This window comes from Acipenser ruthenus, chromosome 25 (assembly GCF_902713425.1).
Source record: "Acipenser ruthenus chromosome 25, fAciRut3.2 maternal haplotype, whole genome shotgun sequence".
Taxonomy (NCBI): Eukaryota; Metazoa; Chordata; class Actinopteri; order Acipenseriformes; family Acipenseridae; genus Acipenser; species Acipenser ruthenus.
Genome location: NC_081213.1, coordinates 13,244,924 through 13,265,256, shown reverse-complemented (window position 1 = coordinate 13,265,256; position 20,333 = coordinate 13,244,924). Strand labels below are relative to the sequence as shown.

General features: G+C 42.7%; 1 protein-coding gene across 1 annotated transcript in view; it reads left to right on the top strand.

The window, feature by feature from the left end:
• LOC117413968 (E3 ubiquitin-protein ligase RNF123) overlaps nt 1–20,333 on the top strand; it is a 201,156-nt gene that overhangs the window by 82,246 nt on the left and 98,577 nt on the right. The window lies entirely within an intron of this gene.

Here is a 20,333-nt window from a genome sequence, read left to right as displayed (position 1 = left end):
GGAAATGACTGAGGCGTTATATACACCAGATACTGCATGGTTCACTATATGATTAGTAGTAATTACGTATTGATCTTGAACTGTGCGGGAGACAGAATCCATGCTCACTGGAATGTGATTTACAATTAATTTGGCAATAAAACAGCTTTAATACTGTCGCTATCTTCCCTTTGAACCTGGCAGCGCTGACTGGTGTATGTGCAAGCTCATTCAATTTAGCCTGGTCATTTTCTTTTTAGTCCTTATTAGGATTGGAACAATAATCTCTTATTGTGATCTTATCAATCAATAAGCATCCCCGTAAGGAACTTTGAGAGCTGCCAAATTAGTGATGTGAAAACTCCTCGTAATAAATCTAACGGCACCCTTCACTTTGACCTGTGACCTAAGATTGCCACCATAAGGGGGTCGTGTGACTTTATGGTTTCCAGATGATTAAGACCTCATGCTTTGAGAGATTGGCTTCTTACTCAATCGTGTGTGTTGCACCCTTTCCTGGCGGCGTTTTTGCAAAGCTGCCCACACCACAGTGTCAAAGCCTCCTCTCTCCTTTCTACTGTACATGTTAGACCTGATACAAGAAGCACTGGCAGGATCTGATTGTTTGGGATTTTAGAACGATGCACCTAGGATGAGCGAAATTCAACAAGGAGCTTTTTAAAACAGTTCATCGCACTGTCCTTCACGGTGAGTACACTCATTCTCATTTCCACTGGCTCCTGTGGCTTTTTGAAAAGATGTGAACATTCTTCTCTTGCCCCACAAGACTACACCGTGAATCTGCTTAAATAAAATCCGTTAATTACACTGATTGCTTTCGGTGCTTAAAGTAAAAAAAAATAAATTAAAAAAAAAAAGAGACTGACGTTTAATTGAGTTGAATAAAATCCATTAAAAAAAATGATTTGGTTTCAATTATTAATGACAGGTTGGTGGTGGAAGTGGAAGCGGGGGGTAATGTAATGATTTATTGGAGAAACACGACGCTGGATCCCGAGAAGCGGATGTGTTTCTGTTGAACATGGGAATCGTTAATAGAATGCTCACCAGACCAGTCATGTGTGCTCGGATTGCCTTGTATAGGATGTCTTTTTTATGATACGTTGGGTACGCAATGTAACAGCTAGACTGTGTCAGTGTATTTTCCAGCATCAGCCTCTTATTTTTAGTTGCAATCCCGGCATAACCACGAATAGGTGGCTGATGCAATGCAGGGTCGGTCATAATTCTCACAATCCCAGCTGTGCAAATCTCATAGGAACTGATCTGCCTGTTTCGCCAGTGTACCCAATTTGAATTTGCCGCACCTACCACTGCTAATATCTCACAAACCATTTATTTAAAAAAAAAAAAAAAACCTCCTCAGGCAAAATCTAACAGCACACTACATTGGTTTCTGGGCGATTTAAAGACCTGACGTGGTACTTGGGGATGCATCGTTTTTTGTTTGCAAAAAACAGTTCTAGTTTGAAAATCAAATCTACAACCACAACCCCATCTCATTTTTAGGGGATCTCCTTTTTACAGCAGCCAGGACAAGTAATTGCAACAAATCAGAACTCCATTAAGCTTTGAAACCTGAGTGTGCTGGGCCTCCCTCGGGCTTCCCTCAATGGATTCCTGGATGTGAAATAGGGGGATTCCAGGAAGCTGTGCTGGAGAGTGAAAGGGGAGGGGGGGAGGGGGGCGACTCGGTGACATGGGCAGTGCAGTGGCAACGTGAATTATTTCAATGGGGAGAAAATCAGCTTCCTTGTGTCTGGAGAGGAAAGCGTTGTATTTATTAGCAGAGTAATGAGACGGCACTAGAGTAGTTTCATTTGACTTCAGAGCCTGTGCAGTCCAGTCACCAGCATTGTCTTTGTCCTCCTGAACATGTCCTAGGATTTCATAGCATGGGATAGTGGGATTGTAGAAATACAACTCCTGCTCATGTCAAAATGAGATTGGTGAAACCGAAACCTTTCTGGAAGTGAAAAGTATACATGTAAAAAATGTATAGTCTTTAAAATCAACAGCATTTATAATGTGTATACTCGTACACAAGTGTTAAGAGTTACAGCATTGAAAAATCTATGTTTTAAACAGAATCTCATTTTGGAATCTCACTTGTATTCATTGAAATCCAACGGGAAAATGACAGGCGCCACAGTTCCAGATTAGGAGCTTGATCCAAGGAAGCTAGTTTTCCGAATGCAGTCTCTTTACCATACATTGTGGTTGTTTGTTTATTTCATTCATGAGGACATTCATTTGGGTTATGCAGGTGTTGTGTGAAATTTTAATTACTTTAAATTTAAAAGGAAGTTGATGTGGAGGTAAATAAGACAATTACTACACAGAGTAATTTCAAATAAGGTCCGCTTTATTTCACACCCTTGATACAATAATAGACAAACACACATACAAGAATATATTAATCAGAGATATAATATACTCATAGAGACGCAACTGAACTAATCCTTACCCTTCCAAGCAGATCGGGAGAGCCCCTCGACCCTGGCAAGAGAAAGCAGCTGTCTCCAAAACTACCGAGCAGGACTGCGCAAATCCTCACGGCTGACTCTCCTCAACAAAGGTTCACAGATCAATACTCATAGAGACGCAACTGAACTAATCCTTGCCCTTCCAAGCAGATCGGGAGAGCCCCTCGACCCTGGCAAGAGAAAGCAGCTGTCTCCAAAAATACCGAGCAGGACTGCGCATATCCCCACGGCTGACTCTCACCAGAGCGGGGGGGAACCCGTCCTTTATAGCTTACCAAGTTAGGCTTCCGCGTGCGAGAGAGTAATTGGCCAGATCACTTTCTCGAGGCTCGCCCTGTGAATTATTTCTGTAAGCTATCCCTTTTCCCATAACATTCTGAGACAAACAAGATAGATAAGCGGTACAAAAACAAGTTAGTTGAGCAGTACGAAAACAAGTTAGATAAACAGTACAGAAACAAATTATACAAGCAGTACAGGTTATTACAGGGCAAGGGCACAGATGGACTCGAACGCATTTTCTATAACTTTCTAGAACATTTTTTTTATTTCAGCAGGCATCCTCATTTGTGGAATAACTACAGTGCTCCATGACAGATACGTTTTTTTAACATGGCCAGATTTAAAGCATCTTAAATAAATGCTGACAACCCAGTTTGAAGGGATGTTTCTGACAGCATCTGACCCAGTTTGAATGGGTGTTTCTCACAGTATCATTAACCCAGTTTGAAGGGGTGTTTCTGACAGCATCTGACCCAGTTTGAAGGGGTGTTTCTCACAGTATCATTAACCCAGTTTGAAGGGGTGTTTCTCACAGTATCATTAACCCAGTTTGAAGGGGTGTTTCTCACAGTATCATTAACCCAGTTTGAAGGGGTGTTTCTCACAGTATCATTAACCCAGTTTGAAGGAGTGATTCTCACAGTGTCATGAACCCAGTTTGAAGGGGTGTTTCTCACAGTATCATTAACCCAGTTTGAAGGGGTGTTTCTGACAGCATCTGACCCAGTTTGAAGGGGTGTTTCTCACAGTATCATTAACCCAGTTTGAAGGAGTGTTTCTGACAGCATCTGACCCAGTTTGAAGGGGTGTTTCTGACAGTATCTGACCCAGTTTGAAGGGGTGTTTCTCACAGTATCATTAACCCAGTTTGAAGGGGTGTTTCTGACAGCATCTGACCCAGTTTGAAGGGGTGTTTCTCACAGTATCATTAACCCAGTTTGAAGGGGTGTTTCTCACAGTATCATTAACCCAGTTTGAAGGGGTGTTTCTCACAGTATCATTAACCCAGTCTGAAGGGGTGTTTCTCACAGTATCATTAACCCAGTTTGAAGAAGTGATTCTCACAGTGTCATGAACCCAGTTTGAAGGGGTGTTTCTCACAGTATCATTAACCCAGTTTGAAGAGGTGTTTCTCACACCACGTTTTGAAGGGGTGTTTCTCACAGTATCAGTAATGATCTCAAACAGCTTGAGCTACAGGAGTATAGAGGTGATGCCTGGGTGTGCATCTATTACTGGAAATAATTTCCCTGTGCACGGTGATTTTTGAATTGTATGGCTGCCTTCACCAGTGTGGATGTAGGCTGCAGTGCAGTAATCCAACAACAATGTCAACATGCATCAGAATCAGGCATTGAAACCACTTCCCCCAGACCCTGCGGATATAAATGAAATGCAAACCCTCCTGACAAAGCTGAGACACGCGGCGGGGCCTGTGGACCTGTCACCAGAGAGATCAGTACAGAGTGTGGCAGACGAGCTCTGCGCAGTGCAGGGGGAAGATGAAGCACACAACCCGTTCCCAGGATCCCAATGCCAAATCTCTTTAATAACATGGTAACACTGCTTCAAATACAGACAGATCGTAATAATTAGGGTAACAATGAGGGAGCTGCTTCAACTCTCAAACCCTTTCACATGGCAACTTCATATTTTCAGTACTATGGAAACTCTTTTGGCAAAATCTAACTGCCCCCTTCACTTTGACCTGTCACCTACTATGGCTGCCATATTGTGGTCATATAGAAATGTTTCCTAGTCATAATCCTACCTGAGGAACCTCTCGGAATTCTATTCAACTACAAAGTCCGTTCAAAGTGGTGACATCACAATCGGCCGCGTACCACAGCAACTTAACAGTATTCTCTTCATCAACCTTGTCCCTCTTTTTAATGAAAATGACAATGGACTAAATACAGGTTGGTCATGATTAGAAACCAATACGAGCTGGCTTTGTAACTTGTGTATTAACAGTAAGGTAGCATATTTAAGCAATAAAGCACGAGAGGGCATGGGTTGTGCTGGATATTGTCACTTGGTGCGTTGTTAGGCACCAGGTGCAGCAATGCCGTGGAGTGTTCCCCTGATAAGATGTTGCACCAGTGCTTTATATTTTCCAGCGAGGGTGCCAGTGACTCTGCAGGAAGGTCTCAGATCTGTGACCGCTGAGCTTTCGATTTTCCAGTGAGGGTGCCAGTAACTCTGCAGGAAGGTCTCAGATCTGTGACCGCTGAGCTTTCGATTTTCCAGTGAGGGTGCCAGTAACTCTTAAGGGAGGTCTCGGATCTGTTTCCGCTGATGGACATAATTTCTCGCTTGCAATCCAGCGCTGGACAGTTTTGTATATTAAGGTACTGCGGATTCTATGATTAGTGTGTATCTGTGGTGCCTTCCTTCATATTCTAGGTAACATTGTTGCTAGGTAATTCACTCCCATTGGCTCTAGCGTATACCAAACAACACAAGAGTTTAAGGTGCTTTTTTGCTTTGTTGGGATGAAGATAAAAGGCATGCGGGTGTTCTGGAAGTTTTAATAAGTACTTCTCTAGGAAGCTACTGGGCACAAGAGGTTTCCAGGCTCTTCAAACATGAATCCACGGTGAGATTCTTTGTCCCGTTCGTAGGGATTTCTGTCATTTTTTGTACTTTTATCAAAGGCCATGGTGGCATACTTATTGCTGTTTTTATAGTAAGAGAGACAGCTTTTAGTTGTCTGTTTCCTTCCTTTCCTCTGTGTCCAAAATGTAACTGGACGTCAAACCAAACTTTACTAACAAGACCAGTAGCTGTGTCAAGGTTTAGGGCATCGGAATGTCTAATAATTTGAATGTCTCTTTCCAGTATTGTGAGGTGATGTTGTTTTTTATCCCGGCTTTCTCGTCTCAGTTTTTGTACACACAAACACATTATTTGAAGTTGTGAATTCTGTGTCGCTCATTAAACTCCAGGGTAAACTCAGCGGGGGTTCATTTATATGTGTGTTTAATGCAGCACGGAGCCCCACATAGCTGCTTTTTCTGTATTGCTCGCCTTTACAATTTCTGACTGTGCCAGGATATTATTTAACTGTTCTTTTGTAATTAATTTAAAGTCAAATTGTATATCTTGTTCAGAAAGCCAGTCACTGAAGCATTTAACAGCCCAATATGTTTGTTTTGTGTTATTCATTTAAAGTTTTTTTTATTTTTTTTTCTAGCACGTCAATGTTACATTGTTGTACCTCAATGTGACGGGTCGACTTTTTCTTTTCTTCAGTTTTGGGAGAGGTTCTTTTATGAATTGATGCAGCTTCGTTTTGTAACCATTCATCAACTGTCATGGGCAGAAGCAGTTCAAAAGTGAAGTCTTCAGTATCTTCCATGACAGCAGGTATTTTGACAAGTGTTTTCTTTGATTTTGGTGGCGCAGTGATACGTAGTTAGCACAGGTGCTGTGATTTGCCTTTGTTCCTAAATAGTTCCTAATCGTGCCATTGTGCTGGATATTGTAAAGGTTTGGAACACTGATGGACCAATCAGCATGCAGCATTCTAACACTCTGTTTTATTAAATAGAGCTCTAGGACTGTGAGCTTCTGTGTCTGGGTTATATTGACACTTGTAGCACTATTCTCTCATGCACCGATGTTTGCTGTTCTGTAACCCAATAACAACCCGATAACTTGTTATCGTAATTCATGTATTGTTATGTTGAGGACTGGAGATTTTCATTTGTTTAGAACTCAGCAACAATCAGTAGTCTGGTACTGCAGTGTCCCTTTACTAACTGCTGTTTAGAAGGCTTTTTATAGATCTCAACACTGAATAGAACAGCCAGGCGATGCAATCCCTAGAGGACAGTGCTCTCGATCATTCACCTGAGGAGCTTAGATACCAAACTGCAGCGTGCAATCGATCATTCACCTGAGGAGCTTAGATACCAGGAGGCTGAGATGGCCAGCACTTTTTTTTTTTTTTTTGTAGAATTTAATTAAATAATGTAGGCTATTCAAATTAGAAATCAGATCTGCTTTTATATATTGTATTGAGTGGCAGTGTATTGATTTTTCCTTCTAGTTATTTTAAACAGATTACAGCCTGGAGGTTCTTCTATTGCTCATTACTCCTAATTGATTCAGAGTGGAAGAGGCTGGGTGGCATAGTGAGCTGTTGACAACTGCAGTATTGTTAGAGGATGCCTTGTAGTGATACAGTCTATTGATTCAGGAATGGAAGAGGCTGGGTGGCATAGTGAGCTGGTTACAGCTGTAGTATTGTCAGAGGGTGCCTTGTAGTTCATTTCCATCAACAGCACATAGAGATCAGTTCAATTTCCACTGGGACTCTGTCAGCCCCAGTTAGGATTTCAGGCTGGCAGAACTCAATCTCTACACTGATGTTGGAAGTTACCCAATGAGCGTCCGATGCGAAAAGGACAGGTTTTAAATCTCAGGCTGCAGAAGAAAAAAATATAGGCAGCACATGAGGGCTATGAATATAGTATACTGTCAGGGAAATACTGGGAACTGGTGAATGCATTGATAAATACTGCAGCAATTATACAAAAACATGCTATACACACAGGTGATCTTTTGTGTATTGTCCAGTTATGGAATGAAGACTGCAGATGGGCAGCCCCAGTTTGAGATTGCGTGTGATGTTAAATCTAGAATAGAGTACATTGTTTGCAATTGTGACGAAAAGTGATCGTGCCATTCTTTATGCAAGTTTTGAGAGAATCATTTCTTGCTAATCATGTATTACAGCCATGGCGGAGGATGTATGCTCCTAGCATTTGTATTTTTGAAATGTTTGAATATTCAAAGTTGCTGAAGCTTTCTGTCGCATGGAAAAATAAATCTACCTTGCTAATTTTTCTATTCACATGTTTGTTTGTGCTTGTTCACAACAGTTTTTTCCTCTTCTAGAAATACCTGGCCTCCTTTTTTTTTTTTCCTTACTCTCTGGAAGTTTCCTTTCTCCTGAAGTAGGGCGCCGGTGAAAAGAGTTGTCCATTCGGCTGGGGTTGTCACGGTGACAGAGCAGGGCTTCAGGAAGTGATGCGATAGGTGCTGGTGTAAGTGAAGCTTGTGGCGCTTCGTGACCGTGCCAGTACTTGAGGAACATGAAAGCACATGCTCAGGCATCATGTAGATTCTAGTTATGAGGCTCTGTTGTTTGCTTGTCTGTGTCACTGTTTTGTTAAAAAAAATAAAATATTGGAGTGGTAAAACCGACTTAACCAGGGTATTATAAAATGATTTTACCCTACCTGCATTAGACCATCTGCAACCATGATTTTTAAAATAAGTACATTTTGCTGGACTGAGTTACATGTTATTGTACAGCCCCGCAAGCATTGGGACTGATGCATGCATAATGACTAGGAATGGGACATTGGTTGTCTGTTTTACCCAGGTCAAAACGTGCTAAATATTTTACAGATTATCAATTCACTTCTAGTGTAGATTGCTGTGTTACCCTTTTAACAATGTGGGAAATCATCCTTACACTATCAGTGCACTAGAGTAGACATTTTGAAAAGAGCTTTGAAACAGACTTTAAAGTTATAAGTGTAAAAAGCTGTCGGGATGTTAACAATGAAAATAAAAATGACAGGTCTGTTATTTAAACAGTTATAACAACACGTGGAACCCCACTTCTTATTCTTTAATATCCATGAGACTCAAGTTTTACATTAAAACATTTCTGAAAAATACTTTACCTGAGACCTCTGTTTAGTCTGGTCTTAAGTGTTTTTGTATACTTGTTTCATTGTTTTTTAATGCTGCAGTTGTACCCTGATGGGAATGGCTACTTTTCAGTATGATAATCAGGACTTACCTCTCAGTCCTCCGCTTACCTCTCAGTCCTCCGCTTACCTCTCAGTCCTCCTCTTACCTCTCAGTCCTTCTCTTACCTCTCAATCTGCTTACCTCTCAGTCTTCTGCTTACCTCTCAGTCTTCTGCTTACCTCTCAGTCCTCTGCTTACCTCTCAGTTCTCAGCTTACCTCTGTCTTCTGCTTACCTCTCAGCCCTCCTCTTACCTCTCACTCCGCTTACCTGTCTTCCTCTTAACTTTCAGTCCTCTGCTTACCTCTCAGTCCTTCTCTTACCTCTGTCCACTTGCCTCTCAGTCCTCCGCTTACCTGTCAGTCCTCCTCTTACCTCTCAGTCCTCTGCTTACCTCTCAGTCGTCCTCTTACCTCTGTCTGCTTACCTCTCAGTCCTCCGCTTACCTCTGTCTGCTTACCTCTCAGTCCTCCTCTTACCTCTGTCTGCTTACCTCTCAGTCCTCCTCTTACCTCTCAGTCCTCCTCTTACCTCTCAGTCCTCCTCTTACCTCTGTCTGCTCACCTCTCAGTCCTCCGCTTACCTCTCAGTCCTCCGCTTACCTCTCTGTCCTCCTCTTACCTCTCTGTCCTCCTCTTACCTCTCAGTCCACTTGCCTCTCTGTCCTCCTCTTACCTCTCTGTCCTCCTCTTACCTCTGTCCTCCTCTTACCTCTCTGTCCTCCTCTTACCTCTCTGTCCTTCTCTTACCTCTCTGTCCTTCTCTTACCTCTCAGTCCTCCTCTTATCTCTCAGTCCACTTGCCTCTCAGTTCTCCGCTTACCTCTGTCTGCTTACCTCTCTGTCCTCCTCTTACCTCTCTGTCCTCCTCTTACCTCTCTGTCCTCCTCTTACCTCTCTGTCCTTCTCTTACCTCTCAGTCCTCATCTTATCTCTCAGTCCACTTGCCTCTCAGTTCTCCGCTTACCTCTATCTGCTTACCTCTCTGTCCTTCTCTTACCTCTCTGTCCTTCTCTTACCTCTCTGTCCTTCTCTTACCTCTCTGTCCTCCTCTTACCTCTCTGTCCTCCTCTTACCTCTCAGTCCTCCGTTTACCTCTCTGTCCACCTCTTACCTCTCTGCCCTCCTCTTACCTCTCAGTCAACTTGCCCCTGTCTGCTTACCTCTCTGTCCTCCTCTTACCTCTCTGTCCTCCTCTTACCTCTCTGTCCTCCGTTTACCACTCTGTCCACCTCTTACCTCTCTGTCCTCCTCTTACCTCTCAGTCCACTTGCCTCTGTCTGCTTACCTCTCTGTCCTCCTCTTACCTCTCTGTCCTCCTCTTACCTCTCAGTCCTCCGTTTACCACTCTGTCCACCTCTTACCTCTCTGTCCTCCTCTTACCTCTCAGTCCACTTGCCTCTCAGTTCTCCGCTTACCTCTGTCTGCTTACCTCTCTGTCCTCCTCTTACCTCTCTGTCCTCCTCTTACCTCTCTGTCCTCCTCTTACCTCTCTGTCCTCTTACCTCTGTCCTTCTCTTACCTCTCTGTCCTTCTCTTACCTCTCAGTCCTCATCTTATCTCTCAGTCCACTTGCCTCTCAGTTCTCTGCTTACCTCTGTCTGCTTACCTCTCTGTCCTCCACTTATCTCTCTGTCCTCTTCTTACCTCTCTGTCCTTCTCTTACCTCTCTGTCCTTCTCTTACCTCTCAGTCCTCATCTTATCTCTCAGTCCACTTGCCTCTCAGTTCTCTGCTTACCGCTGTCTGCTTACCTCTCAGTCCTTCTCTTACCTCTCAGTCCTCCTCTTACCTCTCAGTCTGCTTACCTCTCAGTCCTATGCTTACTTCTCTGCACCAATTGTGTGATAATAACTGAAACACTTTCCTGCACCTTTTGAAGTTTATGCCACGTCATATCAAGGCTGTGACCAAGACAAACAGTGGATACAAGTGGCCAGGCAGTGCCTATTGAAAGATTCTCTCTCCAAGTTATCTTGACTTAAGGTTAATACATTTCCTTAAAAGTCTAAATAAGTGAAGAGATTGATGATACTCTTTCCTTTGCATACATGTCAAGCGATGTTTGACAATGTGTCCTGGCACACAATTATTATTCAAGAAATACATAACTCGTAATTACATGGATGAAAAAGTATCCCCACATTTTCATCAAAGAGAATACAAATGAGGCGGTATGATGTGAGGTTTGTTGACTCGTTTCTGTACTAGTAATTGGCAGGCGGCCAGGAAAGCAGTGATACTTCTGTAGAAAACCTCAAGTGAATCTTCAGCATCCACTGGGAGGATAATGGGGAATTCTGTTTATACCGAGGAGAGAGATGCTGTATCAGCAAAAACACATTACAGTGATTCTCCGCCGGTTTGTACTGCAGAAATACCATTTACTGGGCTCAGCTAGCGTATAAAAATAAATAATATTAATAATAATGTTTTCCTAATGTGGCGGCCCACATTCTGACCTGTACCAAATATTAAACACGTAAATCTCACTTTGAAATGTCATTTTCATTCATTACAAAATATTCATCAATATGAATATTGTGAGAACTTGCTCATTCTTAACTGCTGCTTCCTCAAACCTAACCACGTCCTCTGATTACTGCAATGGTTTAGCTGTAATCAGACCATTTGAGCTACAACGCAGGAAGCAGTGCATTCCACACTTCCAGTCATTGGTCTGTTACGCCACAGGTAACACAGCAGACCCTGCACCTCGTACCATCCTAATCATATCTCCAGAAGAGTGTGATCTACTTGCTGGGATGAATCAATACGTGCGTTTACACTGGCACAAATATTCCGGATCGAGAGGATAAGAGGACGGATTCCGGTCACTTTTTGCTAGTGTAAACTCTGTTGAGCACATTCCGGAATCCATCCTTATCCTTTCAAATGTTGAGTTTGTATTCCGGACTGAGAGGACAAGAGGACGGATTCCGGTCACTTTTTTCAGTGTAAACGCACTGAGGACGTATTCTGAAAAGATTGCAGAGAATACCCAGCGGGCACTGCACGCTAACCAGCAACATCATCACAGTGCTGCCTTTTCAGGCATTCTGCTTTTGTGGGAGGCGGGGTTTAACGGAGTTCAATGCACAGTCAAATGTCATTGATTTATTTATTTATTTATTTATTTATTTATTTAGTTACATTTTTATAGCGCCTTTAGCCAGGGCGCTTTACAAGTTTAAACAAAGCGATACAATCAGGAAAATGGATGAAAAGATTGTAAGTTTATTGGGCTAGGGTGAGGAGACAGAATAGTTGCTTGAATGAAAGCAAAGGGCCAGAGGCTAGGTCAGGGTCAGGAAAGCAGGGTCATAACAGGAGATCAGGGGCCAGGAGTATCAGTAGGATGAGAAGAGATGCGTTTTGAGGGAGGAGCGGAAACTACGCAGTGTGGGTGACTGTTTTATGATAAGTGGCAGTCTATTCCAATGAAGGGGAGCAAGAAGGGAAAAGGAACGGAAACGGGATTGGGCACAGGGCGAGGGTGGGACAGAGAGGGACAATAGTGACCGGGAGCGTAAGGGACGTGAGGGAATATAGTAGGTAATCAATGCAGCCAGATAAGGTGGGGCAAGACCATGGAGAGATTTATACACAAGGGTAGGAATTTGAACAGACAACGATAATAGACAGGGAGCCAGTGAAGCTGGAGGAGGAGGGGGGAAGTATGAACGGAGTGGGGGAGGTTAAATATGATACGGGCAGAGGCGTTTTGAAGTTGTTGTAATGGTGTAAAAGCGTAAGAGGGAAGGCCAAGGAGGAGGGAATTACAGTAGTCAAGACGGGTGAAGATGAGAGTGGACCAGGAGTTTAGTAGCAGGAAGGGAAATGGAGGGGCGTATTTTGCGGATGTTGAATAGATGGAAACGGCAGGTGTGTGTTATGGCCGAGATATGATCAGAGAGGGAGAGGGTGGAGTCGAAGAGGTTACGAGCAGAGGGGGATGGAATGAGGGACAAGGGAGGGAATGAGATAGTGAGACAAATTAAATACACACATAATACAAAAGCAGCAATTTTAAAGTCACATTAAAACCCACTAAGATAAGACAGCCATTTTATAAAAGTACGTTTTTAGTCTTGACTTGAAAACTGTAACGGTCCCAGTTTCCCTGACAAAAAAAAGGCAGAGCATTCCATAATTTCGGAGCCCTACCACCCGTGTTGCTTTTGTTGACCCTAGGAATAACCAGCAGCCCCGCATCCTGTGATCTCAGAGTGCGGTTTGGAAGATACGAGGTCAGTAACTCCTGCAAATAACTAGGTGCTAATCCATTCAGGGCCTTGTAAGTTAACAGCAAAATCTTAATCAATTCTGTACTGCACAGGGAGCCAGTGTAAAAAGAGGCCAACACAGGAGTAATATGTTCACTTTTCCTGGTTTTAGTCAGAATTGTGAACAAGCTGCAAGCGGGATACCACATGTTTTAGGATACGAGAAAAAAATGCATTACAATAATCAATTCTAGATGAAACAAAGGCATGCATTAGTCTCTCGGCATCAGATACAGAAATTATTAAAAAATTTAATTATCTTAAATGGTAAAAAGATACTTTAGTAACTTCTCTAATATGAGTCTCAAATAACAGATCAGGATCAAAGATGACCCCCAAACTCCTACTTTCTAGTTTAAATTTTGATGAGAGACTGCAAGGGTCGAGCTCATGTAATCCCACATTTCCTTTTAGTTGGTTCTGTGAGCCCACTAGCATAACCTCTGTTTTATCTGAATTCAACATTTGAACATTGTGAGACATCCAATGCTTGATGTCTGTAAGGCAAGTAGCTAATAACACCCAGGCAGAAGAAATTCCTGGCTTTAGGGACAAATATAGCTGGGTATCATCAGCATAGCAATGGAAGTTCACTCCGTGTCTGTGGATAATGTCACCCAATTGTAGCATATATAATGAAAACAGCAAGGGACCTAGAATAGAGCCCTGTGGAAAACACCACAGACAACTTCCGATAATGCCGATTTTACCTCCCCAATAGAGACGAACTGAAACCTCAGAAAGATAAGATTTGAACCAGGATAGGACAAGGACAGACAGTCCCACTGTGCTTTCAAGATGATTCAGTAGGATGGAATGGTCTACAGTATCAAAGGCAGCACTTAGATTTTGAAGAATTAAAACTGATGCAAAGTCCGAGTCAGAGCTTATCAGCAGATCATTCACAACTCTGACAATGTAGAGGATACGACTATGATTGAATAAAAAACTTTATACTACACACATCTTACTACATTGTCTAAACTTGCTAAGTAGTACTAAAAGAAACTCAGTAAATTCCTTTGACAAACATCGACTAGAAGCTTTCAGCTTATATACTTCAACTCACTAAGCACTAAAATAGTTCACGTTTTTCTTATTAAATGTTTAGCTGGGACCCCTTTGAGGTCCTGTAGGCTGTGGTGGAGCCCATTTTAGCAGGGACCCCCTTTGAGATCCTGTAGGCTGTGGTGGAGCCCATTTTAGCAGGGACCCCCTTTGAGGTCCTGTAGGCTGTGGTGGAGCCCAGTTTAGCAGGGACCCCCTTTGAGATCCTGTAGGCTGTGGTGGAGCCCAGTTTAGCTGGGACCCCTTTGAGATCCTGTAGGCTGTGGTGGGGAGCCCAGTTTAGCTGGGACCGCTTTGAGATCCTGTAGGCTGTGGTGGAGCCCAGTTTAGCTGGGACCCCTTTGAGATCCTGTAGGCTGTGGTGGAGCCCAGTTTAGCTGGGACCCCTTTGAGATCCTGTAGGCTGTGGTGGAGCCCAGTTTAGCTGGGACCCCTTTGAGATCCTGTAGGCTGTGGTGGGGAGCCCTTTGAGATCCTGTAGGCTGTGGTGGAGCCCAGTTTAGCTGGGACCCCTTTGAGATTCTGTAGGCTGTGGTGGGGAGCCCAGTTCAGCTGGGACTCCTTTGAGATCCTGTAGGCTGTGGTGGGGAGCCCAGTTTGCAGGATGCAGACCAACCTGAGCATTTCACTCACAATAACGCCTTTACTCCTGTGTATGATACAAATGCTTTTGACACTGTACGAAGCACACAGGTCCACAGATTTTTATAGCCCCAGAATTCAATAACGGCAACTAAATTGAAACACCTGCAGTAAACATTACAGAGAGATTTCGGCTTTGATTTATTCGAGAACGGCTTTACAGGTCTGAAATGGAACAAATGAATTCGATTTCCACTAGATTTTGTAAGAATAAAGGGTGTTGCGCTCACAATGCCAGCAGTACACAGGGCTCTGCAGTCATGGAACCTGATCACCTACAGCACCTGCCTGTATTAACATGTAGAACAGGACTGTCTAGCCTCATCAGACCTGATCACCTACAGCACCTGCCTGTATTAACATGTAGAACAGGACTGTCTGCCCTCATCAAACCTGATCACCTACAGCACCTGCCTGTATTAACATGTAGAACAGGACTGTCTGCCCTCATCAGACCTGATCACCTACAGCACCTGCCTGTATTAACATGTAGAACAGGACTGTCTGCCCTCATCAAACCTGATCACCTACAGCACCTGCCTGTATTAACATGTAGAACAGGACTGTCTGCCCTCATCAAACCTGATCACCTACAGCACCTGCCTGTATTAACATGTAGAACAGGACTGTCTGCCCTCATCAAACCTGATCACCTACAGCACCTGCCTGTATTAACATGTAGGACTGTCTGCCCTCATCAAACCCCTTTAGATCCTGTAGACTGTGGTGGAGCCCAGTTTGCAGGGACCCCTTTGAGATCCTGTAGGCTGTGGTGGAGCCCAGTTTAGCAGGGACCCCTTTGAGGTCCTGTAAGCTGTGGTGGAGCCCAGTTTAGCAGGGACACCTTTGAGGTCCTGTAGGCTGTGGTGGAGCCCAGTTTAGCAGGGACCCCTTTGAGATCCTGTAAGCTGTGGTGGAGACCAGTTTAGCAGGGACCTCTTTGAGGTCCTGTAGGCTGTGGTGGAGCCCAGTTTAGCAGGGACCCCTTTGAGGTCCTGTAGGCTGTGGTGGGGAGCCCAGTTTGCAGGGACCCCTTTGAGGTCCTGTAGGCTGTGGTGGAGCCCAGTTTAGCAGGGACCCCTTTGAGATCCTGTAGGCTGTGGTGGAGCCCAGTTTAGCAGGGACCCCTTTGAGATCCTGTAGGCTATGGTGGAGCCCAGTTTGCAGGGACCCCTTTGAGATCCTGTAGGCTGTGGTGGGGAGCCCAGTTTGCAGGGACCCCTTTGAGGTCATGTAGGCTGTGGTGGAGCCCAGTTTGCAGGGTGCAGAGTATTCTTGTCTCGTACTGCAGTTCAGGGCTAGTAAAGCTGGCAGACAGGCTCGCAGACTCATTGTTCCAGACTGAACGGAAATATTACCCAATAGAGAAAAGATCCCAGCTGTGCTTTAGTGCATCCATTTAAAAATATATCATATTTTAAAATACAGCTAGGTACCCAACACAGAGAGCCTATTTTAAATCTGATTTTATAAGACGGCAACTCAAATGAAAGTCCATGATGAAGGATTCTAATAAATCCATCATTAAATCATAAAATTGGAAATAAACCTTTTTTTCCAGTAGACAACGGTTACACTGTCAACATGCTATACTAAATGAATTGTAGTGACTAGAAAGTGTCAGTGAGGTAGGGGGCTTGGGAATGTAAAGGAAAAGCTCAGTTTCTAGTTTCTAATTAAAGGCTGCATACTGTATGCCTCCAATGTGCAGTTGTGAAAGAAACAAGTGTTCTAGCAATTACACATTTTCATTTAAAAACATGACATCTGGTGCTACACTAGGTTAAAGAAAGTTCTTGGTTTACTTGCCTTTCCTTCTAGGAAATCCGATACTGCTTCACCTCCAAAGCATCTTACTGGCTGCAAAACATGTCTATCTTAATGGAAGCAGCTTGCTGGTTAATGACAGGAAAGAAGGCCCTGGAGAGTTGAGGCCAGTTTCACTCTCCAGGTGATCAAGAAAGTGCAAGACTATCTAACAGGAAGGCCTGCGAAGAGAGATCCCTTTAACCTAGTCCCAGATATCAGGGTTAAAAATGAAAATACACCAAAAGTTTATTCCAGGACTACACATTTGTGACCTATTGTGAATTGATTTGAAGAATGATTGAATTGTCAGCTACAGTCACTTTAGTCCAGCTCACAGAAGATGTAGTAAACAGAAAATAAAGGAGGCACACTGCGGCTTCATATCAACCACTACTGGAGCAGCTCCTTGGTCTTTTTAATCGTAACTTGATTTTAAAAATCAAAGAGAATAAGAAAACACTAATGCTCCTCACAGCAGGGGGGATCCATTTAGATAATTTGCTTCCATTATTGTTGCTAAAAGGCTGGAGACACAGCTAGGAGTGCTGGGCTAATTCGATTGTGACACAGTGGAATTTGCTTAATATGGAGGACCCCCCCCAATCAGCAGGACACCATGTGAGCTCACTGTGCACTTTCCTTGTAGAATCCACTTCACTAACCCGCTGCTGTATGCACACATCAGTGTGACAGACCCTGGAACCAGTCTTGGTGCCTCACTGTGACAAACCCTGGAACCAGTCTTGGTGCCTCACGGTGACAGACCCTGGAGCCAGTCTTGGTGCCTCACTGTGGCAGACCCTGGAGCTAGTGGTAGTTTTGATAATGCCATTTATTTATCAGAACTACATGTTTTCCTTTTTTCCTTTTAAACGCACTGTTGGCTGAAAAATGTATGTTGTTTTGAAGTTTAGCAGCGGATGTGGCTGGTTATGGCCAGGTATAGGACGGTGCACATATTCATGACAGTAACACAGGCTGCTATAAACACTTTTTTTTTTTTTCTTTCTTTCTTTCTCCACCCCGTGTTGAAAACACCCCCATTTCAAGTAAGTATATAGTTTAAGATTCTTTTAATAATTAGTTATTTGCGATACACAATATATATTCAACAATAAACAATTATCAGAGATAAAGTCCTTTAGTCAGTGTTCAGATATACATGACGGAGCACAAGCCATGCTCAGCATTCTCTCCATCACATTTATAATAAATTAAACGGAGATGTGTACATGATTGAAGGCCCCTAAGAAGAGGTAAGAATGAGGACTTGAAAGTTGTGGTTAGCTCTGCATTAATGAATCTCTTAAAGAAGAATCTCTTAAGAGTCTTTACGACCGGGCAGTCCCAGATGATAATAGCAGTTTGTGGTTCTATTTCATAACATGCCATCTGTCCACTTAAGACAGACCTCACAGAAGATATTAAAGAATACAGCAGGGATGTGCTAAATGGATAAACGAGACGATTCAGAGAATGCTGGGGGAAGAGGCATCTATTAAACTCCATCAGCAATACTGGGATTATCTCTAATCATACATCTGTCGTTACTTCTGAAGGTTTTGCGACTCATGAATGTGAAAAGCTGGGTTCTATTGGGGAAATACCCCAGCTGTGATCAGAGCATACTTTGACATTGAAGTTATTCCATGTTAATCTGTGACTGAAAACATTTTTTTGTAGCTGCTGTTTACACATACTTGCCATGTTGATCTTCTGTCATTTGAGACTCTTCTCTGAATTAGTGGTGCAATTACAATATCTGACAGGTACTGATCAACAATAAGAGTTGCACTAGGAACATGATTATTCAAAAGCAAGAAGGGAATATATGTAGTACAAACCTTTCCAGAGAGCATGCGGGTAGAATCTGATAAACTGCTGATGTTATGGAAGTTGTTTTATCTTTAGTCAATTATTTTACGTGCAGGTCACAATTCTTGGTTAGAGCAAGGTGAAGGTCCGGAGCACATTTGAACTGTGACTCCTCTCCCCATACCCACAAGAAAGCACATAACTACACAGATGTAATGATGACATGTGCTGTTGGTTTAGAGTTCTTCACTTGGTTTATGGGAGGGTTTTGCTTTCTGGGCATCAAAACTTTTTCTTTCTTTTTGTTGACTTGTTCTACATGAGTTCTTTCCCTGCCTAAACTATAGAATTATTTAACTACTGGATGTGTCTGTGTTACAGAGCCAAACATTGTGTGTCACCATTGCAAACAACAAAGCTTATTGTAGCAAACAAAAGTGAAGCACAAGAAGAAATGAATTAAAAAAATGACTCTGCTTTCTCTTTTTTAGTGTGCACAGCTCTAGCTCTAGGACTGGTGACCAGTGCTTAAATTGAAGTTGTTCTGCTGAAATTTTCTCACACCAATTGTTGAAAACCAAATGTTGTTTTCTGTGTGACACAGAGAACTTCTTGAAGGATCCCAGGGTGTCAGCTTCAACAACATTACTGGGGAGTTGGTTCCAGACCCTCACAATTCTCTGTGTAAAAAAGTGCCCCCTATCTTCTGTTCTGAATGCCCCTTTATCTAATCTCCATTTGTGACCACTGGTCCTTGTTTCTTTTTTCAGGTCAAAAAAGTCCCATAGGTGGACATTGTCTATACCTTTTAGAATTTTGAATGTTTGAATCAGATCGCTGCATAGTCTTCTTTGTTCAAGACTGAATAGATTCAATTCTTTTAGCCTGTCTGCATACAACATGCCTTTTAAACCCGGGATAATTCTGGTTGCTCTTCTTTGCACTCTTTCTATAGCAGCAATATCCTTTTTGTAACGAGGTGACCAGAACTGAACACAATATTCTAGTTGAGGTCTTACTAATGCATTGTAAAGTTTTAACATTACTTCCCTTGATTTAAATTCAACACTTCTCACAATATATACAAGCATCTTGTTGGCCTTTTTTATAGCTTCCCCACATTGTCTAGATGAAGACATTTCTGAGTCAACATAAACTTCTAGGTCTTTTTCATAGTTCCCTTCTTCAATTTCAGTATCTCCCATATGATATTTATAATGCACATTTTTATTGCCTGCGTGCAATACCTTACACTTTTATCTATTAAATTTCATTTGCCATGTGTCTGCCCAGTTCTGAATGCTGTCTATGTCATTTTGAATGACCTTTGCTGCTGCAACAGTGTATGCCACTCCTCCTATTTTTGTGTCGTCTGCAAATTTAACAAGTTTGCTTACTATACCAGAATCTAAATCATTAATGTAGATTAGGAATAGCAGAGGACCTAATACTGATCCCTGTGGTACACCACTAGTTACCTCGCTCCATTTTGAGGTTTCTCCTCTAATCAGTACTTTCTGTTTTCTAGATGTTAACCACTCCCTAATCCACGTGCATGCATTTCTTTGAATCCCTACTGCTTTCAGTTTGAGAATTAATCTTTTATGCGGGACTTTGTCAAAAGCTTTCTGGAAATCTAAATAAACCATGTCGTATGCTTTGCAATTATCCATTGTCAATGTTGCATCCTCAAAAAAGTCAAGTAGGTTAGTTAGACATGATCTCCCTTTCCTAAAACCATGCTGGCTGTCTCCCAGGATATTGTTACCTTATTATAGTTTCCATAACTTTACATATAATAGAAGCCAGGCTTTTTGGTCTGTAGTTACCTGGTTCGGTTTTGTCTCCCTTTTTGTGGATCGGTATTACGTTTGCAATTTTCCAGTCTGTCGGTACAACCCCTGTGTCAAGAGACTGTTGCATGATCTTGGTTAGCGGTTTGTAAATAACTTCTTTCATTTCTTTGAGTACTATTGGGAGGATCTCATCCGGCCCAGGGGATTTGTTTATTTTAAGAGCTCCTAGTCCTTTTAACACTTCTGCCTCTGTTAAGCTAAAGTTATTTAAAATTGGATAGGAACAGGTCGACATGTGGGGCATGTTGTCCGTGTCCTCATGGTAAAAACCTGTGAAAAGTAACCATTTAATATATTTGCTATTTTTTTTTTCTTCATCT